Source organism: Vidua macroura, chromosome 1 (genome assembly GCF_024509145.1).
Source record: "Vidua macroura isolate BioBank_ID:100142 chromosome 1, ASM2450914v1, whole genome shotgun sequence".
NCBI lineage: Eukaryota > Metazoa > Chordata > Aves > Passeriformes > Viduidae > Vidua > Vidua macroura.
In genome coordinates this window covers 54,679,762-54,700,644 of record NC_071571.1, presented here as the reverse complement: position 1 = coordinate 54,700,644, position 20,883 = coordinate 54,679,762, and the positions used below count along the sequence as shown (strand labels likewise).

The window sequence follows — 20,883 nt, the reverse complement described above, 5'->3', positions numbered from 1 at the left end:
CCACCTACCTCTGCTACATACTGCTAACCCCCTATACTTCTGTAAAGACACAACTAAATGCTTACTAATGATCACAGTCTAGAAAGAAAATTCAGATTATCTGTGTTCTTTAGCAACTTTTATTTTCTCAAACCTCTACTTCCTTAAAAATAAAACATCAGCCTAACTCCTAGCACGATCTTCAATTTATCCTGGGAAAAGCAGGATAGTCAGTGTCTTTCAAGCATGTGCAGGCTCATGTGTACATATTCTCCTCTTTCACATCATAGATAAAGAGGACAGACTGCAGTTCATAGACTGTAGCATTGGCCTGTGTATCAGTACAAACCACAGATTTAGCAATATTGTGGGTACAAAGAAGTGGGGTTAGAAAGTGAGGAAGCTGAGACTTCAAGGGAGCATCAAAGGAATTAATCTGCTACAGAAACAGAGAGAAGAAAGCAGAGGATCTTATCTGGGGGTAAGTAGGAGCTTTTTGTCAGAAAAGAAGTGGTAAGAAAAAGAAGGCACAACAATAAGTAGTAGTAGCAGGGCACTGGGAGTTTGAGTCCAGAGCCTTGAAGGCTGGTACAGTCCCTGATTTTTTTGTGACCCTGCCCACTGAAAGGCCTCTGAGCATTCCCACTACCCTATCAACATTCTGAGAAATTGTCTATACAGAATTTGACCAACTAAGTGCTTGTCCACACCATTATACATTTGTAATGAGTTTTGTCCCCAATTCTGCAGAATCTCACACGTGCTAATGTCCTACAGATAATGAAGAATAATTATTGAGACAACAGAAAGACAGGCAGAGCCACCAGGAAGAGGAACAGGGTATTTCCTGCTTAGCTTTCTCATAGCACAACAGAAATGTGTTCCATGTGTCTTTATAGCAGCCCAGGTTTTACCATGCCCTCTTAAACAGATTAATAAACTCCAATTAGCAGAGACTCAATATGACCAAATACAACACAATTGCTTTCCCGAGTTGGTCATTGGTTTATCATTCTGACAACTACTGACTAAAATGATTTTGTATTCAAGAACAGCAAAGATTCAGTGTCACACAGCAATGATGCTGATGCCACAGAACATTTAGGGAAGAGTGACCCAGCACTTGAAACACTTTGGATTGGAGGCTCCTAGCAGCTGAGTTTGCTGCAGAGCTCAATGAAGTAAACCAAACAACTGCTCTGCAGAGAAAATACCCTCTGTACTGAAGCAGCACAGCCACCTTCTTCTACTCCTCCCCACACACTGGAGTCCCTGAGGCGAGTGAGAGTACTAGCATAGCAGGCAGTGACTGCTGCCTGATTAGGGTTTGGTTGGGGGTGAATCCCCCTGTGTATATTTTAGGCAAGTGAAAAATCCCCCTGCCATCTTCAGGTGAGTTCAGGGAGCTACAATCCTATTCATATAGGCAATTGTAAAAAATGTGTTAAAGGGTATTTTTCACCCTTTATTTTTGTTTTCTCTCAGGGTCAGTATACTGTCCATCATCCCACACTGGCTTGACAAGCCATTTAGAGAGGCTCCCCACAGCCCTGGTGTGTTGCCCCCAGGTGTGTTGCAGGAAAGCTGAGCACAGGCATGCTGCTCCCCCCTCCATGTTCACCCCCACCTTATACCTAGCCTGCTTTTCTCTGCCATTTATCTCCACTGAAATATCCTGCTATGACAGATGCTGGGCAGTTTTCTTCACTGTTCCTCCTAGCCAGTGCATAAAACTTGGGCCACTGAGGTGAAAAGCAACTTGTATTCTCATTTCCTGCCCTCATCTACTGCTTTCTCACCCTCTGGGGAATACTTGAACCTGAAGACAGAAAAATATAATCTGCACAGTTTAGACCATACTATCCACATGAGAAATTATTGACTTGTTATTGGTTTTGTTTATAAACTCAGAAATTAAGAATTAGCTCTTCAGAGGTGGAGTTGCCTCATCATTGTGTATGCTTGTGCCAGCAGGGCCCCAAATGTCGAGGCCTATTATAATACTGTAATGACTTCATTTTTAATATTATAATAAATTTTAAAATATCTGTGTGGCCAACAGTTTAAATCATTAGACAGTAGTTTGCTGTTATGAACCTGAGGTCCTAGAACCATGTCATCACACTGCAAGCAGGTCAGCACAGCTATAATAGATGTAACACACCTTTCACAATTATATTCTTCCACATACTTGTCTCCTGCCTCAGAGCAGACATTATTAGCTACAGAACAGAACTTGTACAGAACCACAAAATAGTTTAAGTTTCAGATGAAACCACATATATTACTGACTTAGAAGTTAAACATCAAAAACATATTAGCTTGATTTTCAAAAGCTACACAGAAATGCCCACAAACAAACTTTCTTGAAACCAAATTTCGGAAATGTTGTGACAACACCAGCTGGGTTTATTATGAAAGGGTGTCAAACCCTGGAAGAGACCTCTTGGAGAGGTGGTCAATGAACCCATTCTATGAGTGTTGAAAAGGCATTTGGCCAGTGCTCTTAAAGCCGTGCTTTCACTTTTGATCAGCCCTGAAGTGGTCAGGTAGTGGGACTGGATGATTATTGTAGGTCTGTTTAAATTGAACTACTTTACTCTACTCAAATCTATCTTCTCCTACCTGCTCCTTTCCCTACCAGTACACACTGGGGAAATCTCTGAAGACAATTCTTCCTAGCCCTGCACTAGCAGAAGGCACTGAATACCCATAACCATCTCCCAGCCTAGGCCCTGGCTCTGTCACCTTGTGGGAAGGAGGTGTGTATCTTCTGAGAGGGGTCAGGGCTGTAGATCATCTCAAGATAAAGGGACCATATGCACAAATTTGCAAAAAAAGCAAGTGTCATGTGTTTTTTTAAAACTCATCGGTGTTCAACTGAGATAGGTTTTCACAGGATGGCAAACCACCACATCACTTACACCAGCGAGGCTCAAAGATCAATCCTTCAGTCTGGTGCAGGATGTGCTTCTTATCTAAATGTTTGCAAACGTCTTAAGAGCTGAGCAATACCTGTTGATCTTCTGGTGGAGTATTCCTCACTTTGTATTCCTTTTTAGAATTGTCTGAGCTGTTTCCCTTGCGAAAACATGCTGAAACACAAGAGCCTGAGGACAGCAGCATTCCCTCACAGGGAAGGTTCATCTGGCCCAATACTCTGTCTCCAAAGTGTCCAACTGAAGTTTAGTCCTGACAGGGTCCTGGTGGTGCTCACAGGCCTCAGTGGCTGGGACTGGCCTACCCTGGGCCCCCCAGCTCCACCACCTCCTGCCAAGGGCCCAGGGGATGTGTCTCACCTCTGCCTGGGACCTCTGTCCCTGCCTGAGCCCTGCTGTGGGTGTGCCCATCTCTGCCCCTGTCTCCTGGGTGGGCCTGGGACCTGCACTGCAGAGCTGCTCTGGTGTGGAGCCCTCAGACCTGGGTCAGACCTTGTCATGCAGAGCTTTGCGTTTAATAGGGCCTAATTGCTCTGTCCTGCACTCACCTTGAGTCACATGATGGTGAGACTGTTATTTGTCTGACACATCAGGGGGTTTTGAGGTCCAAAAAACACATTTGAGGACACATAACACACAGGTTGTAACTGGAAGCAGGATATTATTTCATTTTTTATTTTTCTCCATCTGTTTCAGAGCTGATGCTCACAAGCACTAACACAACATGTATGTGTAGCCAGGAGCAGGATGATGCATTTCTTACTTGAAAAGACATCCTTTCTAATCTGGAAAAGGCAAATGACAGAGCTACAGAAAGCAGCAGCAGGCATATAGGTCAGAAGAAAAGATGTGTGGTACCATGAGGTATTTTCCAAAGTATGACACATATCAATGATGGGCACAATCTTGCCTTCCAAAACTTGCTTCGTTGCTGTCCTTCCCAGCCAGGGCAGGGATGCATGAAAAGCACTCTCATGCCTGCCCTGTGCTTGTGTCGCAGGCAGGAAAACTGAAAAGTGTCACGTCTGGATGGGGAAGCAAGCCTGGAACCCTTCCAAGCACATGCTGTTTTGAACAAGCAAGAAGCCCTTGGAAAGTGAAGACAAGGGAAGAGCAGAGGTCAGCCGCACTGCAAGTTTGCAATGAGTAAGAGAGCCAGGGCACAAGTGGTGCCATGGAGTTGTGAGGGCAGCAGGCAAGAATGGAGTCGCAGGGCCCAGAGAAACCCTGACAGGGGGCTGTGCCCAGTGCTACAGGAGGACAAGAAGCAACCCCCAGGCCACCCTTGGGGCCCACCCTGGGAGCCTGGAAAGCTTCTTGCCCACAGCTGCAGGGCCATCTTCATGGGGCATGAGCAGCAGGCAGCAACCCAGCCAAAACGGACTGAAGGAGCGCTGAACAGTGGTCATGCTCAGTGCTGCAGAAGAATGCAACCCCATCTCTTCCTCCTTCCCCCATGAACCAGTGCCAATCTGACCCAAGTGAAAATTCCCTCCTGATGCCATTGCTGGTAATCAGCTATTCCCTAAGCATGTGAGCAAGGCCTCACTCCTCATCCCACAATCTGGTCATGCCCTCCAGGATATGCCTAAGCCCTATTCTCCCTCAACCTGGAGGGTCAAGAATCCTAGCAGGGCACTAGTGGATGTTACAAAGCCCTAGGACCCCTGACAACCTCTCTACATCCCAGTTTTTACAGCAGCTGCCCCTGGCTACACCAGGGGTTGAGGACAGAGCTGTGCAGTGCTCCTCAAGAAGGTGTTCACTTTAACTTACAAGTGCTATCCAGCTGAAAAGGCCAGACAGCTTCAAGCACCTACAGGGCTTGGTGGTTCTTCTCCTCTGAAGGGCCTGCATCTGTTCCCCAAAGGGTGAGTGCCACTGGCAGCTGGCCTTGCCTCCAATTTTCTGCCCCTAGCCTCCTCCAAGTAATTCCACTGTCTCCTCAAGGACTTCCTTTTGGATGTCTGTGGGCCGGCTCCAGGCCTGCCCCTCCAAGGCACTGCTGCATTGCAGGGTGATGACACTGTGACATGAGGATGTCCCCTATGCACAGCCTTGCCTGTCACAGACCAGCCATCACTCCTCCACCCAGCATTCTTTGGACAAAGGCCACCCATAAGAGCTGTCTCCTCTCTGTGATGGAACTAATATCCATGTTGCTGCCTTGGGTTGTCCAATTCTCAGAGGACAATGACTGCAGGAACACCAACTTTCCATTTATGGACATTGAAAGGGACCAATTGTTACCAGCTGAATATTAATAAGTCCATTGGGCTGATGGACTTATTAAACCTCCAGTTTTAATGGGGTTTAGAAAGGCTTTTGATACGGTCTCTCAAAGCCTCCATCCAGATAAGTTTTCCAACAGTGGGATGAACAGGTATGCAGTGCACTAGGTGAAGAACTGGTTGAAGAGCAGGGCTCAAATTATTGCAGCAAACAAGACATCTGGCTGGCGTCCAGTTAATCAGTGGTGTTCCTCAGGGCTCAGGTCTAGAGGCAGCTCTGTTCAGTCTCTTTATCAGTGATCTGGAGGCTGCAATTGAATGTGCAGATAGTTAGGTGATGATACCAAACTGGGAAGTACTACTGATTCTCCCATGGGACAAGAGGCTTTGCCTTGCAGAGGGATCTGGACAGATAGGAGCATTGGGCGATCACCAACAGCATGAAACTGAACAAGACCAACCAAATGCCAGATTCTGCACCTGGATGGAGTAATCTCAGACACAAGTCTGAACTGGGAGAGGAGCAGCTGGAGAGCAGCCCTGCAGAAAGGGGTTTGGAGTGCTAGTTGGCAGGAAGCTCAATGGGATCAGCAGTGTGTGTGCCCTGGCAGCCAAGGGGGCAAACCTCATCCTGGGGTGCATCAAACACAGCATCACCAGCCAGCCGAGAGAGGTGATTATCCCACTGAATTCAGCACTGGTGCAGCCTCACCTCAAGTACTGTGTGCAGTTCTGGGCCCCACCATTTAAAAAGGATGTGAAGGTCCTTGAACATGTCCCAAGAAATGCACCAAAACAGGGGAAGGGGCTGGCAGGAATGTGCTCTGGGGAGCGCTGAGGGCACTGGGCTTGTCTGGTTTGGAGAGGAGGAGGCTGAAGGGGTGACCTCACTGCTCCCTACAGCTTCCTGAGGAGGGAAGCGGTGAGGGAGGTGCTGAGCTCTTCTTTCTCTCCCTGTGCCATGACACGTGGGGAATGGCTCCAAGTTGTGCCCATCGGGGGAAGTTCAGACTTGACATGAGGAAACATTTCATGACTCTGAGGGTGGCCGAAACATGGAATAGGTTTCCTAGAGAGGTGGTTGATGGCTCCCCCAGCCATGCCTCTCAGTGTTGAAGAAGCATTTGGACAGTGCCTTTAAAGCCCTGGTTTAACTTTGGTCAGCCTGGAAATGGTCAGGCAGTGGGACATGATGATCATTGTAGGTCTCTTCCAGCTGTTCTATGCTATTCAATTAGAGTGGCTGGGTTTATCTTAGGTTGCAGTGCAAGATGTAACCAAAAGCATGTATTCTATTACCATCTGTTAAAACCAGGTGGGGCAGTGTTCTTTATTTCTTCCATGACCCATCCTTCCTCCAGGGGGATATCTTCTCTTAATGGGCCATTGAACCTCACTGTATGACTGATAAAATTAGATCATCACATTATGAGATGCTCCACCCACGGAGAGGAACAATCCTACCTGGATAAAATCTGAGATATGGAACACCACAGTCAGCCTTCTCCCACTGGATTCCCAGAGGAAGACCAGATCTATCTACACTACCACTGGACCTTCAGAGGAAAACTACACCCTTCTACATGATCACTGCTTCAACAGAACCACATCTGTCACTCCAGGAGGACTGCAGCCACCATTTAATCAGACTACTACCACCCCCCTGACTGACAGGGTGTCAGGTTCTATGCTGACTCTATTGAAACATAAACTTTAAGGGATTCAGAGATTTTAGAGGAGCTAAGATTTTAGTTAGAGATAAGCCTTACTAGAGTTAATTAAAATAAAATGGCTCTGTAAGTAGGCCTCGATGAAGTTAAGAGTTAGTAGTTAACTAAAAACTGATTGCTTGTCAACACAATGTTTAGTTAGCTGGGTTTATAATAAAGAATATAGAAACTGACAAATAGCTTTTAGGAACATAAGACAATTGTGGGCCTCCTCTGTTCTGAAACCAATTGAAGACAAGGAATGGGAGTTCTACCAAGGTTCATTTGTCATATTTGCATTCAAAAGGTAGAAAGGTCAGAATGAGGAAGACTTCATTTACTTCCTCATTTTGGGACCCCTCCCCATGAAAGGGACCACCGACCCATTTCAAGGAACAAACTACGCATGCTTAATAGCTTTTGAAATGATTAGCATACGAAGTGAGGAATAGGATGTACTAAATTATGAATATGTATTTGTATTTTGGGTATTCAATTCCTGTGTGGATAAAAGGACTCTGTAATCATTTGAAAGGTGCGGTGTGTATTTGGGAGCTATCCCACACGCTGCCTGGCGTCGCAATAAACATACACTTTCTAACTTTAAACTGTTAGAGAGTTTTTGTCCATCACAGTTGGATATCGGTGCTAGATCAATATCCGTATTTCTTTAATAAATCATTTTGGCGAGCCACGCAGGAGAGCTGCTCTCCCTGGCCGTGGGGCCAGTGGGGTCCGGGACCCCTCTGGGCGCCCACCCAGAAATTTCTGGGAAGGGGGATCCTGTGATCTCGCTGACTACCCGGGGAAAGACCAGAACCTCCTGGAACTACGGACAAAAGGTTATGTTTATTTTTGGGGAAAAGTACCTTATTATATGAGCAGTTAATAGGACACGAGAGACATCTTGTATCAGTAGTCTGGTAACCTGTGTCCCGTAGTGGAGACCCAGAGTTTGGTGGTCTGTGTCTTGTAGAGGAGACAGCGGCACCAGGGGTTGGTGGTCCGTGTCTCGTAGAGGAGACAGCGGCACCAGGGGTTGTTGGTCTGTGTCTCGTAGTGGAGATGGCAGCACCAGAGGTTTAGAAGTCTGTGTCTCATAGTGGAGACGACAGCTGTGGTGTTGTGAATTTGGATTGAAGCAGGAGTAACTCTGATTTCAGCTTGTAATTTAAAGGTGCACCTTACTAATCAATAATTTGAGTGGTTAGTCCAAATTTTTGGGATGCAAAGGGTCCCGCTGTGGGTTGCAGACAATTTTGGTTGTGACCCCGACCGTTGTGTGTGTGTATTGTAATCGGATCCGTGTTTGTTTGGTGGGTTTGTGATTTTGTGTATTTAAGTTGTGGAAAACTATTTGTGTATCATATTTGTTGTGGTTTGCAAGAGTTTGTGTTGTGAGCATTATAATTTGTGTGATTTGGTGTGTGTTACTAACCTTTGTAAGTATTTTTATGAGTTTTGTGAGTTTAAAGTTGTAAAGGTTTGTGAAATCCCTGCATGCTTTGCAGAGGGACACTGACTTTGGGAGAGCAGACTGGTTTAAAGTATTTGTATTGAATTTAGATTGTGTGTTAGAGGGGAATTAAGCTGTGTGTGAGCTTAGACAGCATGCATTTTAGGCTGTGAGATTTTATTTGATACGTTGTTGGGTGAGAAAGACTTTGTGAGTTAAATTTGTTTATTTTAGTTAGAGAGCGGAGTGAAAAGCCCAAACTATTCCTGATATAGTCCAGGCGACTGGGGAGTCATTTGTTTCCCGAGTAACCAGAGGAGAGTTCAGGCTCTATAACCTCGGGATACATTTTTCAACTAACCCCCTAGAAAATTTAAGTTTGGTGAGTGTTTATTGGTAACTTACCCCCTTTTTGTGGAGAGATTTGTGCTGTGCTCCGGTTGGAGTTTGTGTGATTTTTAGCAAGATCCTGTTAAAACTTTTGTTGAATGTGTTTGGCGTCATGAAAAAGCCCCTGCCTGTTTTTTTTTTTCAATTTAATGGGTGATTGATAACCTGCAACTTGGAGTGTTTAACTACATTGTGTGTTTTTTATTTAATGAAAGAGAATTTTCTTCCCATTTTTCCTTTTTGAATAACAAGGTTTTTTTTTCCTCAACAGCTGCTGCTCTGAACCCTGTTTTAGAAGGGCTGCTAACTTTTTTTTTGAGAAGAAAATTAATTAACAAGTTGCTTTATCCCTTTTGTTTGCTAGCACAGCTATATGACCAGAACCAGGAGGCACAGGAACCGAGAGCCTGGTTCAGAGGTATTCCCTTGCCCAAAGAAAGATTGCTGCTGTAATCTGTGGATTGTGTTTTGGTGTGCAGTCTGTCAGGACTTGTGCGTTCGAAAAGGGTATAGGTGGCTAATATCTAAGACTGGAATTTGTGCTCTCTATCGTACAAAGGAGCAAGAGGCTACACAGAAAGTTATACGAATTTTGTTGGCAACTGGTCAAGAGGTCCCTGGTAGCAGTAAAATATTTGAGTTGTTGGAAAACGGGGTTTCAGGTACCTTGAAGAAACCGGTGGAAATTCTTAGAGTTGAGTGTGGCCAGTATATTTTTGTACCAGAGGGATACCAGGTGAAGCTTAAGAACTGGGATAAGATCAAAAGGCATTTTGAAAAGGAAAACCCTAAACATGGGGGCAAATGAGAGCAAAGAGATTCCCAGAGGAAGCCCTTTAGGGTGTATCTTAACACACTGGAAAGAGCTGGTGGGCTATGGTGGTAGTGAAACTAAAAGGGAACTTGTCAAATTTTCTACGCAGTGGTGGCCACTCTATAGACTTGATAGGGGAGTGAAATGGCCAGCAAATGGTACACTAGACTATGAGACTATATTACAGTTGATGCTTTTCCTTAGGCGCGAACCGAAGTGGCAGGAGGTGACTTATGCTGATATGTTTTTGAGTTTGCGAAATCACCCTGAGTGGCAAAGGGATTGTGGAATTGGGCCACCATCTGATCCACTGGTACTGGCTCTTGAAAAAGATAATAAAGCTAACAGGGAAAAGCCCAAACAGCCAAGACTTGGTGACTCTATTGGATGAAGCCTGGAGAGTCTTTAGTAATCGGGAGGAAGGATATAAACAAGGGATGAAGAAATTAGTAGCAGTAGTAAGGGAGGAAGGAAAGGAGAAGCGTGAGCAAGACCTGCCAAGACAAGGACCACCCCGACTGGGAAAAGATCAATGTGCATTTTGCAAGAAATTTGGACACTGGAAAAACCAGTGCCCGGAACGAAGAAGGGGTGATGAACAGAGAAAGAGTGATTGTGGGGGAGGAAGGGTGGTTGCTCATGCGAAGGAGGACTGAGGAGGACCGGAGGGCCCTACCCTAGGGGACCCTCTGGTTATAGTTAAACTGGGGAATAAAGAAAAAGAAGTGGAATTTTTAGTGGACACAGGGACAACATTTTCGGTGTTGAATAAGGCCCTAATACCTCTAACAAATGATTATGTTATGGTAAAGGGGACTACTGGTCAATCTGAAAGAGCTTATTTTTGCAAACCATTAAAGTATAAATTGGGAAAGCAATGGGAAATTCACCGATTTTTATATATGCCTAACGCTCCATCTGCACTTTTGGGCAGAGATCTGCTGGAGCAGCTGGATGCAAAAATAATATTTAAAAATGGAGAGATTAGCTTGGAGGTAAAAGACCAACAATATGTGGAGTTGTTAAGCCTAATGTTAATAACCAAGGAAATTGAAACTGTAAGTGAAGAAGAGAAAAACTTCAAGAAAATAATGGATCAAGTATTCCCTGGGGTATGGGCTTCTAATATACCAGGGAGAGCAAAGAATGCATTACCTATACAAATCAAGCTCAAGGAAGGGGAATGACCAGTGAGGGTTAAACAATACCCCCTGAAGAAAGAAGACAGAGACGGGATTAGCCCAATTATAGAAATATTTTTGCAAATAGGACTGTTTAAAGAGTGTCAATCTGATTTTAATACTCTTATTTTGCCAGTAAAGAAGCCTGATGGGTCATACAGGCTAGTACAAGACTTAAGGGCTGTTAACAGAATAACTGAAGACTTGTATCCAGTAGTTGCTAACCCTTATACCTTGTTAACTTGTTTAACACCTGAACTAATCTGGTTTATTGTTTTAGATTTGAAGGATGCTTTCTTTTGCCTCCCTCTCCACGAAGCCAGCCAGAAAATTTTTGCATTTGAATGGGAGAACCCCAAAACTGGACAGAGGAATCAGCTCACATGGTGTGTACTACCACAGGGATACAAGAACTCCCCCACTATATTTGGGGAACAGCTTGCCAAGGACTTAAGAGTCTTGGGAACCTCCACCAGGAGAAGGGCAGTTGCTCCAGTACGTGGACGACCTCCTGATAGCCACCCAGACCCAGGAAACATGCATGGACTGGACAGTAAGCCTCCTAAACTTTTTGGGCGTGCAGGAGTATCAAGTATCCCAGAAGAAAGCCCAGATGGTGAGGCAAACAGTCATTTACCTGGGAGAAAGCCCAGATGGTGAGGCAAACAGTCATTTACCTGGGTTATGAAGTGAGTGCTGGACAAAGGACCTTGGACCAGGATTGCAAAGAGGCAATATGCCAGACCCCGAGACCTCAGACAGTGAAAGAACTGAGAACCTTTCTAGGCATGACAGGGTGGTGCAGGCTATGGATTTATAACTATGGGTTACTTGTTAAGCCTTTATATGCCCTGATCACAGAAGGGAACAGCGATCTCCAGTGGACAAAAGAAGCAACCCAAGCCTTCGATCAACTAAAGAAGGCCCTCATGTCAGCTCCAGCTTTAGGACTTCCAGACATGAGTAAACCATTTTTCTTGTTTTCCCATGAAAAGCAAGGGATTGCCTTGGGAATATTAGCACAGAACTTAGGCCCGTATCAGAGAGCAGTGGCTTATCTCTCCAAACAGCTGGATACGGCAGCTAAAGGATGGCCAGGGTGTCTCAGAGCTGTTGCAGCAGTGGCAGTGAACATCCAGGAAGCGCGCAAATTCACCCTAGGCCAGAAGATGACTGTGCTAGTATCCCACACAGTGTCTGCAGTCCTTGAGGCAAAAGGGGGACATTGGCTCTCTCCACAGAGGTTTCTGAAGTACCAAGCTGTACTAGTAGAACAAGATGATGTTGAAATTGTGGTAATTAACATTGTGAATCCAGCTTCCTTTCTCAGCAGGAGTATGGGAGAACCAGTGATTCATGACTGTCTGGAGACCATTGAAGCCACCGACTCCAGCCGCCCAGATCTGAAGGACATCCCACTCGAAGATGCTGAGACTTGGTTTACTGATGGAAGCAGCTATGTCATCAGTGGAAAAAGGCATGCTGGATATGTGGTTACCACAAGCAGAGAGGTAATAGACTCTGGACCCTTATCAGCAAACACCTCTGCACAGAAGGCTGAAATAATCACCTTAACTCGAGCCTTAGAGCTGGCAAAAGGAAAAGAGATTAATATCTACACGGACTCAAGGTATGCATTTGGGGTGGTTCATGCACATGGAGCTATTTGGAGAGAGAGAGGACTATCGAATTTGCAAGGAAAGAATATTAAACATGCACAAGAAATATTGAGACTAGATGCAGGACAACTACCTGAGAAAGTAGCCATCATGCACATTAAGGCACACCAAAAAGTGAGCTCTGAATTAGAAGAAGGGAACATGCTGGCAGACAGAGAGGCAAAAGACGCAGCCAAAGATGAGGTATTTGAGGAGACAGTGGAGGCAACATTGATCCCAGATGGAAAAATTTCTATTGAAGTTAAGCCAGTGTACAATAAAAAGGATAAGAAACTTATTAAGGCAGAAAAAGCAAATTATAATCAAGAAGGATGGGCTGTAACAGAGGAAGGGAGACTTATAGTGCCTTCCTATTTGTTGTGGTCATTAATGCAGAAAGAACATGAAAAGACACATTGGGGAATAGATGCCCTGTATAACCATCTGAAAAGAAAAATTATAGCTAGAAAACTACAGGGCACAGTAATACAAGTAACTCATCAATGTAGCCTTTGCCTCCAAACTAATCCTAAAAACATTCCAAAGCCTAAAGTTGGACAAATTGGGAAAGATTGCAGACTTGGGCAGCAGTGGCAAATCGATTTCACAAAATTACCCAGAAAGGGGGGATATTGTTACCTCCTAGTATTGACTGATACCTTTTCAGGTTGGCCAGAAGCTTTTCCTACTAGGACAGCTAAAGCATGAGAGGTAACCAAAGCACTGTTGCAAGAAATAATACCGAGGTTTGTACTTCCAGCCACCATATCCTCAGATAGAGGGCCTCATTTTATTTCCGAAATTGTGCAACCAATTAGCCACCACCTGGGGATAGACTGGGAGTTACATACCCTGTATCATCCTCAATCGAGTGGCCAAGTGGATAAGATGAATAATTTGATTAATCAACAAACTGTGAGACTGGGACAAGAGGCAAACCTACCCTGGCCCCAGGCTCTCCCATTAGCATTATTGTGAATCCGGACAAAACCAAGGACAAAAGAAAAACTGAGCCCCTTTGAAATATTATATGGGAGGCCATATGCAGTTCAAGAAGGAACCACACCGACACAAGTAGGGCAGGAAACCCTACATAAGTATATGGCAGCCCTGAATAAACAACTGAGGGAAATTGAAAAATATGTGGCTGGAGCTCAAAACAGAGAATTAGATGGACCAGTACACGATGTACAACCTGGGGATTATGTATATGTTAAGTCTTTTGCAGAAAAAACCTTGGAACCGCAGTGGGAAGGACAATTCCTCACCACCTTTACTGCAATCAAGATCAAAGAACAGAAGGCCGGGATCCATCACTCCCGAGTGAAGAAAGCCCCTAAGGGAGTCTGGAGAGTGACACCAGGCGACAACGAACTGAAGCTGAAGCTCACCCGGAACAGCGAATAAATGGACTTATAGAAATCAGGGACATAATGGAGAAGGTCGTAACTATTATAGCCACTGCTATAGTTATAACAAGAGCCAATACAATACCATGTGGATACAATGTAACTGGAATATACTGATGCCAAGGAAGGGCCTACGATCCCCACTCTCGTAAGGCCCTAAACGAGATTCTAAAGGTCACAAATGCACGTTTGTGGGAAGGGAGAAATGTTTGGGAATGCAATTATGCATTTGTGCAAGATGGGTTCCATGAGACTTATTATCTGCCCATGAAACTCATTCGGATTAGCCCTGAATGCTGTGACAAATATTTGAGTAAATGTCCTGAGTTTAGACTAAAACTAGAGGGATGCGCAATAAGAGGGTATGATCTTGACTTTAATATCACTCAAGTATGTATTGATTATCATAAGAACAAGACTAGAACTACCCCACCAACACAAAAGAAAGCTGTTACTACCCAAAGACCAATCATCCCAGAAGTAGAAGAGCAGCCTATAGCTCCCACGATTACTAGAACTGGGCCATATGCTATTAAGAAAACAGGAATCCAGAAACTGCTGGTGAATCCAGAATGGTCTCTGAAGTGAGTAGAAATGGGAATACAAGTAAACGCTTCAGACATCCGGCCAGAGTTTCTCAAATTTCTCAGAAATCCTTTCATTTCTCAGAAATCCTTTCATGGACTGGACCACTTGGCTTCAAAAACGAATGCCCTCTAACTTTAGGAGTAAAAGGGATCTCAGTGGGCTGCTAGGGACTGGAGTGGGAGTATTAAACACCATAGATTCAGAAGTATTGATGAATAAATTAACCACAGTGGGGAATGACTTAGTTAAATTACAGCAACCTTTACAGTCCTCCCTATTAGCACTAGGTGACAACCATTGGAAGTTATCCAAAGTATTACCAGAGTGGGAGAATACCGAAGAGCAAGACCATGAAGTAATAATTAATGCATTAGGCACAGCCAGTGAAAACGTTTCACTAGCTCTTGGGTGTACTCAAGCACAACTATGGATACAGTCAGTAGCCACTGCAGTTATTAGGGAAGGCGGAGAGGGGATATTCCCCGCTGAACTCCGTAAAATTGTTTGGGATAGTGCATCCGATATAGAAAGGGAACTGCAAGCTTGGTGGACCTTGGTCAATTTTACTTATAACCCTATGACTAGTAAAGTAACAGCCTTTGTTTTAACAATACATAATGCATCGGTGAGTTTAATTCACCCAATAGTTCCCCTGGGATTAAACCATGAAGGGACTGTGTTGTATCCTTCTGAACATAGAACATGGGCACGAGAAATTAGAGGAAAGTGGCAAACCATCAGCCTAGAGCGCTGTTCCAAGAGGAAACAACTGGGGTACATATGTGAAGGGACATTAGAAAGTAATAAAGACACATGTCTGGATACAGACCAAAGCATTTGCCACTTCGAAACACATTCAGGCTAATCAAACAACTTTGCTTGTATATATAGGACAAGGTTGTGTCTGTCTCAGGACAGCATGCTCCACCGTAATGATACACAACCTAAGCATGAATGAGACTCAGTTTAATTTATGTGTCTGTAACTTTGTCAAAATTGAGGGATGTGACTTCTCCTACCGGGCACCTGCAGTATCACACCAGTATGTAAAAGCCAATTTAGTTACTGTACAAGAAATAGTGCCTGTGCCCATAGGAATGAATTTTACTTTAGTTGCTCAGTTGTTAAACATCAAGAACTGAGAGAAATTTTGAAAGAGATTAGAGATGCAGGGAAAAAGACTTTAATCACTATACACCATGACACAGAAACCATCAAAGGAGTTTTTAAACGATTTGAGGAACACTTGTCTCATCATTGGTGGGATGTGCTTTTTGGATGGTCACCAACAGCAACCGGCATACTTAATACTTTAATTCATCCTATCATTGTGTTGCTTATTTTAGTTAGTATAAGCTTGATTTTGTCTATTGTGATACTTGTTTGGAATTGGAAGATGATACGACAAATGATGGCCCTAACTTCGCTATCAAAAGCATGTGGTTTAGTCTTGAGAGACAGCAGACACATGTCTTGGGCAGATGAAGAGGAATCTATATATTGAGTAAAAGAATTTACTCATTTCAAAGAAGAAGTGGGGAATGAAACATAAACTTTAAGGGATTTAGAGATTTTAGAGGAGCTAAGATTTTAGTTAGAGATAAGCCTTACTAGAGTTAATTAAAATAAAATGGCTCTGTAAGTAGGCCTCGATGAAGTTAAGAGTTAGTAGTTAACTAAAAACTGATTGCTTGTCAACACAATGTTTAGTTAGCTGGGTTTATAATAAAGAATATAGAAACTGACAAATAGCTTTTAGGAACGTAAGACAATTGTGGGCCTCCTCTGTTCTGAAACCAATTGAAGACAAGGAATGGGAGTTCTACCAAGGTTCATTTGTCATATTTGCATTCAAAAGGTAGAAAGGTCAGAATGAGGAAGACTTCATTTACTTCCTCATTTTGGGACCCCTCCCCATGAAAGGGACCACCGACCCATTTCAAGGAACAAACTACGCATGCTTAATAGCTTTTGAAATGATTAGCATACGAAGTGAGGAATGGGATGTACTAAATTATGAATATGTATTTGTATTTTGGGTATTCAATTCTTGTGTGGATAAAAGGACTCTGTAATCATTTGAAAGGTGCGGTGTGTATTTGGGAGCTATCCCACACGCTGCCTGGCGTCGCAATAAACATACACTTTCTAACTTTAAACTGTTAAGAGAGTTTTTGTCCGTCACAGTTGGATATCGGTGCTAGATCAATATCCATATTTCTTTAATAAATCACTATTAGTGTTTTTGTACTACTGAATTTTCTTTTAATTTTTCTATTAAATTGCAGTTCTGACTTGGGATCTCCCACTGGTTTGCTTTCAAACCAGCACAGGGTTATAGAAGAGAGGACAAGGAGATAACTAGTGTTACACACTGGGTTATCAGCTTAAATGGAATTTTCCAGAGAAACCTGGGGATACAAATTCAGCCTTTTCATTCAAGTAACCTTGTCCTTAGAATTGACTCAGGCAGCCTTGGTTACCAAAACATCTATTTTGGTTTCATTTTAAACACATTGGCATGTCATTAATTTTTATGGCTGGGATGTAGTCTCCTAAATCAATCTGGTCCTTTTAAAACTTTAATCCAGTTTGTTCAACTGACTTTTGGCAGATTTTAACAGATGCTGCAAGCTCAGCATGTCCACACTTCCTGCATTTTGGGGCAAAAGTAATTGAAGAAATGTGATGACCAGAGGATTTTAATAGGTGGTACACTCATTGATTCAAAATCAGGGTGCCAGGGCACATATGCTACCACATAAAGCACCGTCACCTGGATGATGTGAAAAATAGAGTGGCCAATTATTATTTCTATATAACTCTCAGATTAACACTTCCAATGCAAGACCGAGATCTGCCCAATATGAGATTTTGTAGTTATTTAGCTTTTGTCATATAAATAGTGACTAGAGACACAAACTACTGCACAAGTAAAATTTCTCCTAGACAGCAAGGAACTGAAGATAATGGTGGCATTATTAGAAAAATAGTTTACATAAATGAATCAGAGAATCACAGAATAAACTGAGTTCAAAGAGACCCACAAGGATTGAGTCCAACTCTCAGGTCTGCACAGGACCATCCCCAAGAACCACACCATGTGCCCAAGAGCATTGTCCAAACACTTCTTGAATCTGTTAGGCTTGGTGCTGTGACTATTTCCCTGGGGAGCCTGCTCCAGTGCCCAACCACCACGGTCTGAGGAAGAACCCTTTTCTAATATCCAATCTACACCTCCCCTGATGCAACTTCAGACCATTCTGTCAGGTCCTGTCACTGGTCATCACAAGAGAAAAGGTCAGTGTCTGCCCTTCTCCCACTCATGAATAAGTTGTAGACTACTATAAGATCTCTCCTAAGTCTCCTCTTCTCCAAGCTGAAGAGACCAAGTGACCTTAGCCACTCCTCATACTTGAAGCTTCCCCTCAAGGCCCTTCATGACCTTTGTTAACTCTCTTTTAGGGTGCACTCTAATAGTTTAATATCTTATATTGTGACACCCAAAACTGCACACAAGACTCAAGGTGAGGCTGCAGCAGTGCAGAGCGGAGGGGACAATCCCCTCCCTTGCTTGTCTGGTGATGCTGAGCCTGATGTACCCAGGACACACTTGGCTCTCCTGGCTGCCAGAGCACTGCTGACTCACATTCAACTTCCTGTCGACCAGGACTCCCAGGTCCCTTTCCTCTGGGCTGCTTTCCAGCTTCTTGTTCCCCAGTCTGTCCATACATCCAGGGTTGTCCCATCCCAGGTGCAGAATCTAGCACTTTATCTTGCTGAACTTCATATGGTTGGTGATTGCCAAGCCCTTTGACTTGTCAAGTTCTCTCTTCAGGGCCTCTCTGCCTTCAAGGGAGTCAACAGCTCCTCCCAGTTTTCTATCATCTGCAAACTTGCTTAGTATCCCTTACAGTCCTGCATCCAAGTAATTTGTGAAGATGTTGAAGATCGCTGGGATGAGGATGGAGCCATGAGGAACCCCACTAGTGACAACTCACCAGTCTGCCACCCCACTGATTGTAACCCTTTGATAGCAAGCTGTGGGACAGTTGCTCATCCACTGCACAATGTGTTTATCCAGCTGTGGGCTGGACAATTTTATCCAGCAGGATCCTGTGAGAGACAGTATCAAAAGCTTTACTGAAATCCAAAATGAAGGTCTATGTTTTAGAGCCTCTCCATGTTTTTAATACATATGTTGCATCAATAAATAATAGAAAGCAATGCAAAAATGCTTTTTAAAAACATGATCTATAAGAACACATTCAGTAAACTGAAGGTGCACAAATCCAATATAAGCATCAAGATAAAAACAACTTAATTTATTTAAAATCTCTTTAAGCCAGTGTGATATTACACACCTGTCACAATGCCATCCCAGTCACACTATCAAGAAACAGACAAATAATACATTTTCAACTCCTAGACAAAATTTACTTGTTTTTATCAAGTACCGAAAACAAAGAAAACTCAATCATTCCCATTTGGGGCCTATTTTGTACTTTTTTTTTTTTTTTTTTAGTAAAGTTTCAGCAAAAATAATGAAGGATTTTATGTTGTATAGACATACACGAACTCAAAGCTAACTAGAAATGTAGACATGAAAGAGTACACATGCATAGCTCATGCAATAACAACACATGGGCCAGGAAGGAGGACGCAAGTATACAGAGCTACATGGTATTGTGATCTACTCTGTGTCAGACCACTGGTACTATGACTGTGTAAGACCACTAACATCTTGTAAGTAACCCTGTAAATAAGCAACTTTTAGACCATTGACATAAGAAATTACCACTACAGATACTATACGGAAGCCAAAATTGCCAAATACCTGACTGCTACACAAAAATCAAACCAGACAAATTTCCCCCGTTACCATGATTGATCACCAAAGTGGGGGTAGAGCAGACCATCTGTCAGAGCCCAACAGCATCTTTGATTTGCACCCAAGAGACTCAAGGCATCTGCCCTGGGGCTGGTGCATGAACAGTATTTGAGAAGTACGGGGTATCTCAGGTATGCACATTAAGGTGTTCCCTCTAGTATGCCCACACATTTCTGTGAGGAGCACCCCCACATTGGAACAGACACAGGTTGAAGCAGTACATGTGATTACGACTTGCACCAGTGCTTTTCCAGATGGTTAATCATAACCATACTGACAAAGACACAAGGAAACAAACAGTAATTTTAGGCTTTGACTCCAACTGTGAACTCAAGTCAACTCACACCATAAAGTCATCAGATCTCTTCAAACTATTAAAGAGGATTTACATGTTTTACCTGAAAACAGTTGCAGTCCACACCTGCAAGAATGGAAATGCATCATGACTTTGGTGTTGAAGTCTAGTACTTTATAACCTGGTGAGCTAGACAGTAGTATTTGAAAGGGAAAATTAATCACTAGTCTGTGACAGCCTCAACTATTAGATTCGTAAATAATAATGCAATTATGTATAAGACATATTAATTGTTGCATTTCTTTTCTGCCACTGGAGCTCCACAGAATTCAATATGTGTGGCCAAAAAGAAAGTGCAGATTTACAGGCAGTGAAGTGTACGAAATACGCTCACAAAATAATCTTTCTTAGTTTGCAAAAGCCCTATTCCCTAAACTGCATAACAATACAGGATATATGCTAAAGGGGTATAAAGATTTTATTAACCCTCAAAAGAGATGACTTGCAACACGTAGTGACAACTATGTCTGCAAAATTCATGCTGGCAACAGCTTTACTGCAAACTGTACTAACAGCAGACACAGCTGCTACATACAGTCATACACAAATGCTTTTCTGTTGGGCCTAATATCTGTATCTATGATCCTGTTTTGAGACATCCAACAGCTACACAGGAGCTATTTGTGTGGAACATTTATACCTATCAGCTTTCATTAATGAAGATAAACAAAATAAACAGCGGCCCATAAGGCCCTAATCTTTGGTAAGGAACTCCTGCAAATTCTCCCCCACTTCGCCCGTTCCAGGCTACGATAACGCTAGAATCGGTACCGACTTTCCTAAGCAGCACAAGCTGTGAGCTGCAGAACATTCCGACCAGCCTCATGACATCCCAAGAAGCTCCCCAAAACCGCAGCAGCCGCTGAAGAAAGCGCGGGCTACTCTCTTGACACGCAGCGGTGTCTGTCACGCCGCGGCTGCAGCAAGGCGGATCGCCGCAGCCGGAGATGAGCCGGCGCGGATATTAAAGGAAAGACAATCCTCTTAGGAGGGCTGGCGGCGGGCGGTGAGGCGAGGTGAGGCGAACCGAACCCGCGTTCCCCATGCGGACCGGGGCAGCAATGCGATCACGCCGGGTGCGGAGCGGTGCCACCCCCGCGGGCAGCCCCGCGCCACCTCAAGGGCGAGGGAGCAGAGGCCGCTTGGGGCCTGCGGCAGGTGCCGCCGGCAGCGCCCGCAGCGCTGCGTCCCCGCGGGGAGCGAATGGCCGGCGGGGGGCAGGGGCAGCGCGGGTGCGGTGAAATGGATCAGTTATGTAAAAACGCCGGCGGCCCCGGCCCCCG

General features: G+C 44.0%; 1 protein-coding gene across 3 annotated transcripts in view; it reads right to left on the bottom strand.

Annotated features, from left to right (window-relative positions):
• AMPH (amphiphysin) overlaps positions 1-20,883 on the bottom strand; it is a 135,999-nt gene that overhangs the window by 114,801 nt on the left and 315 nt on the right. The window lies entirely within an intron of this gene.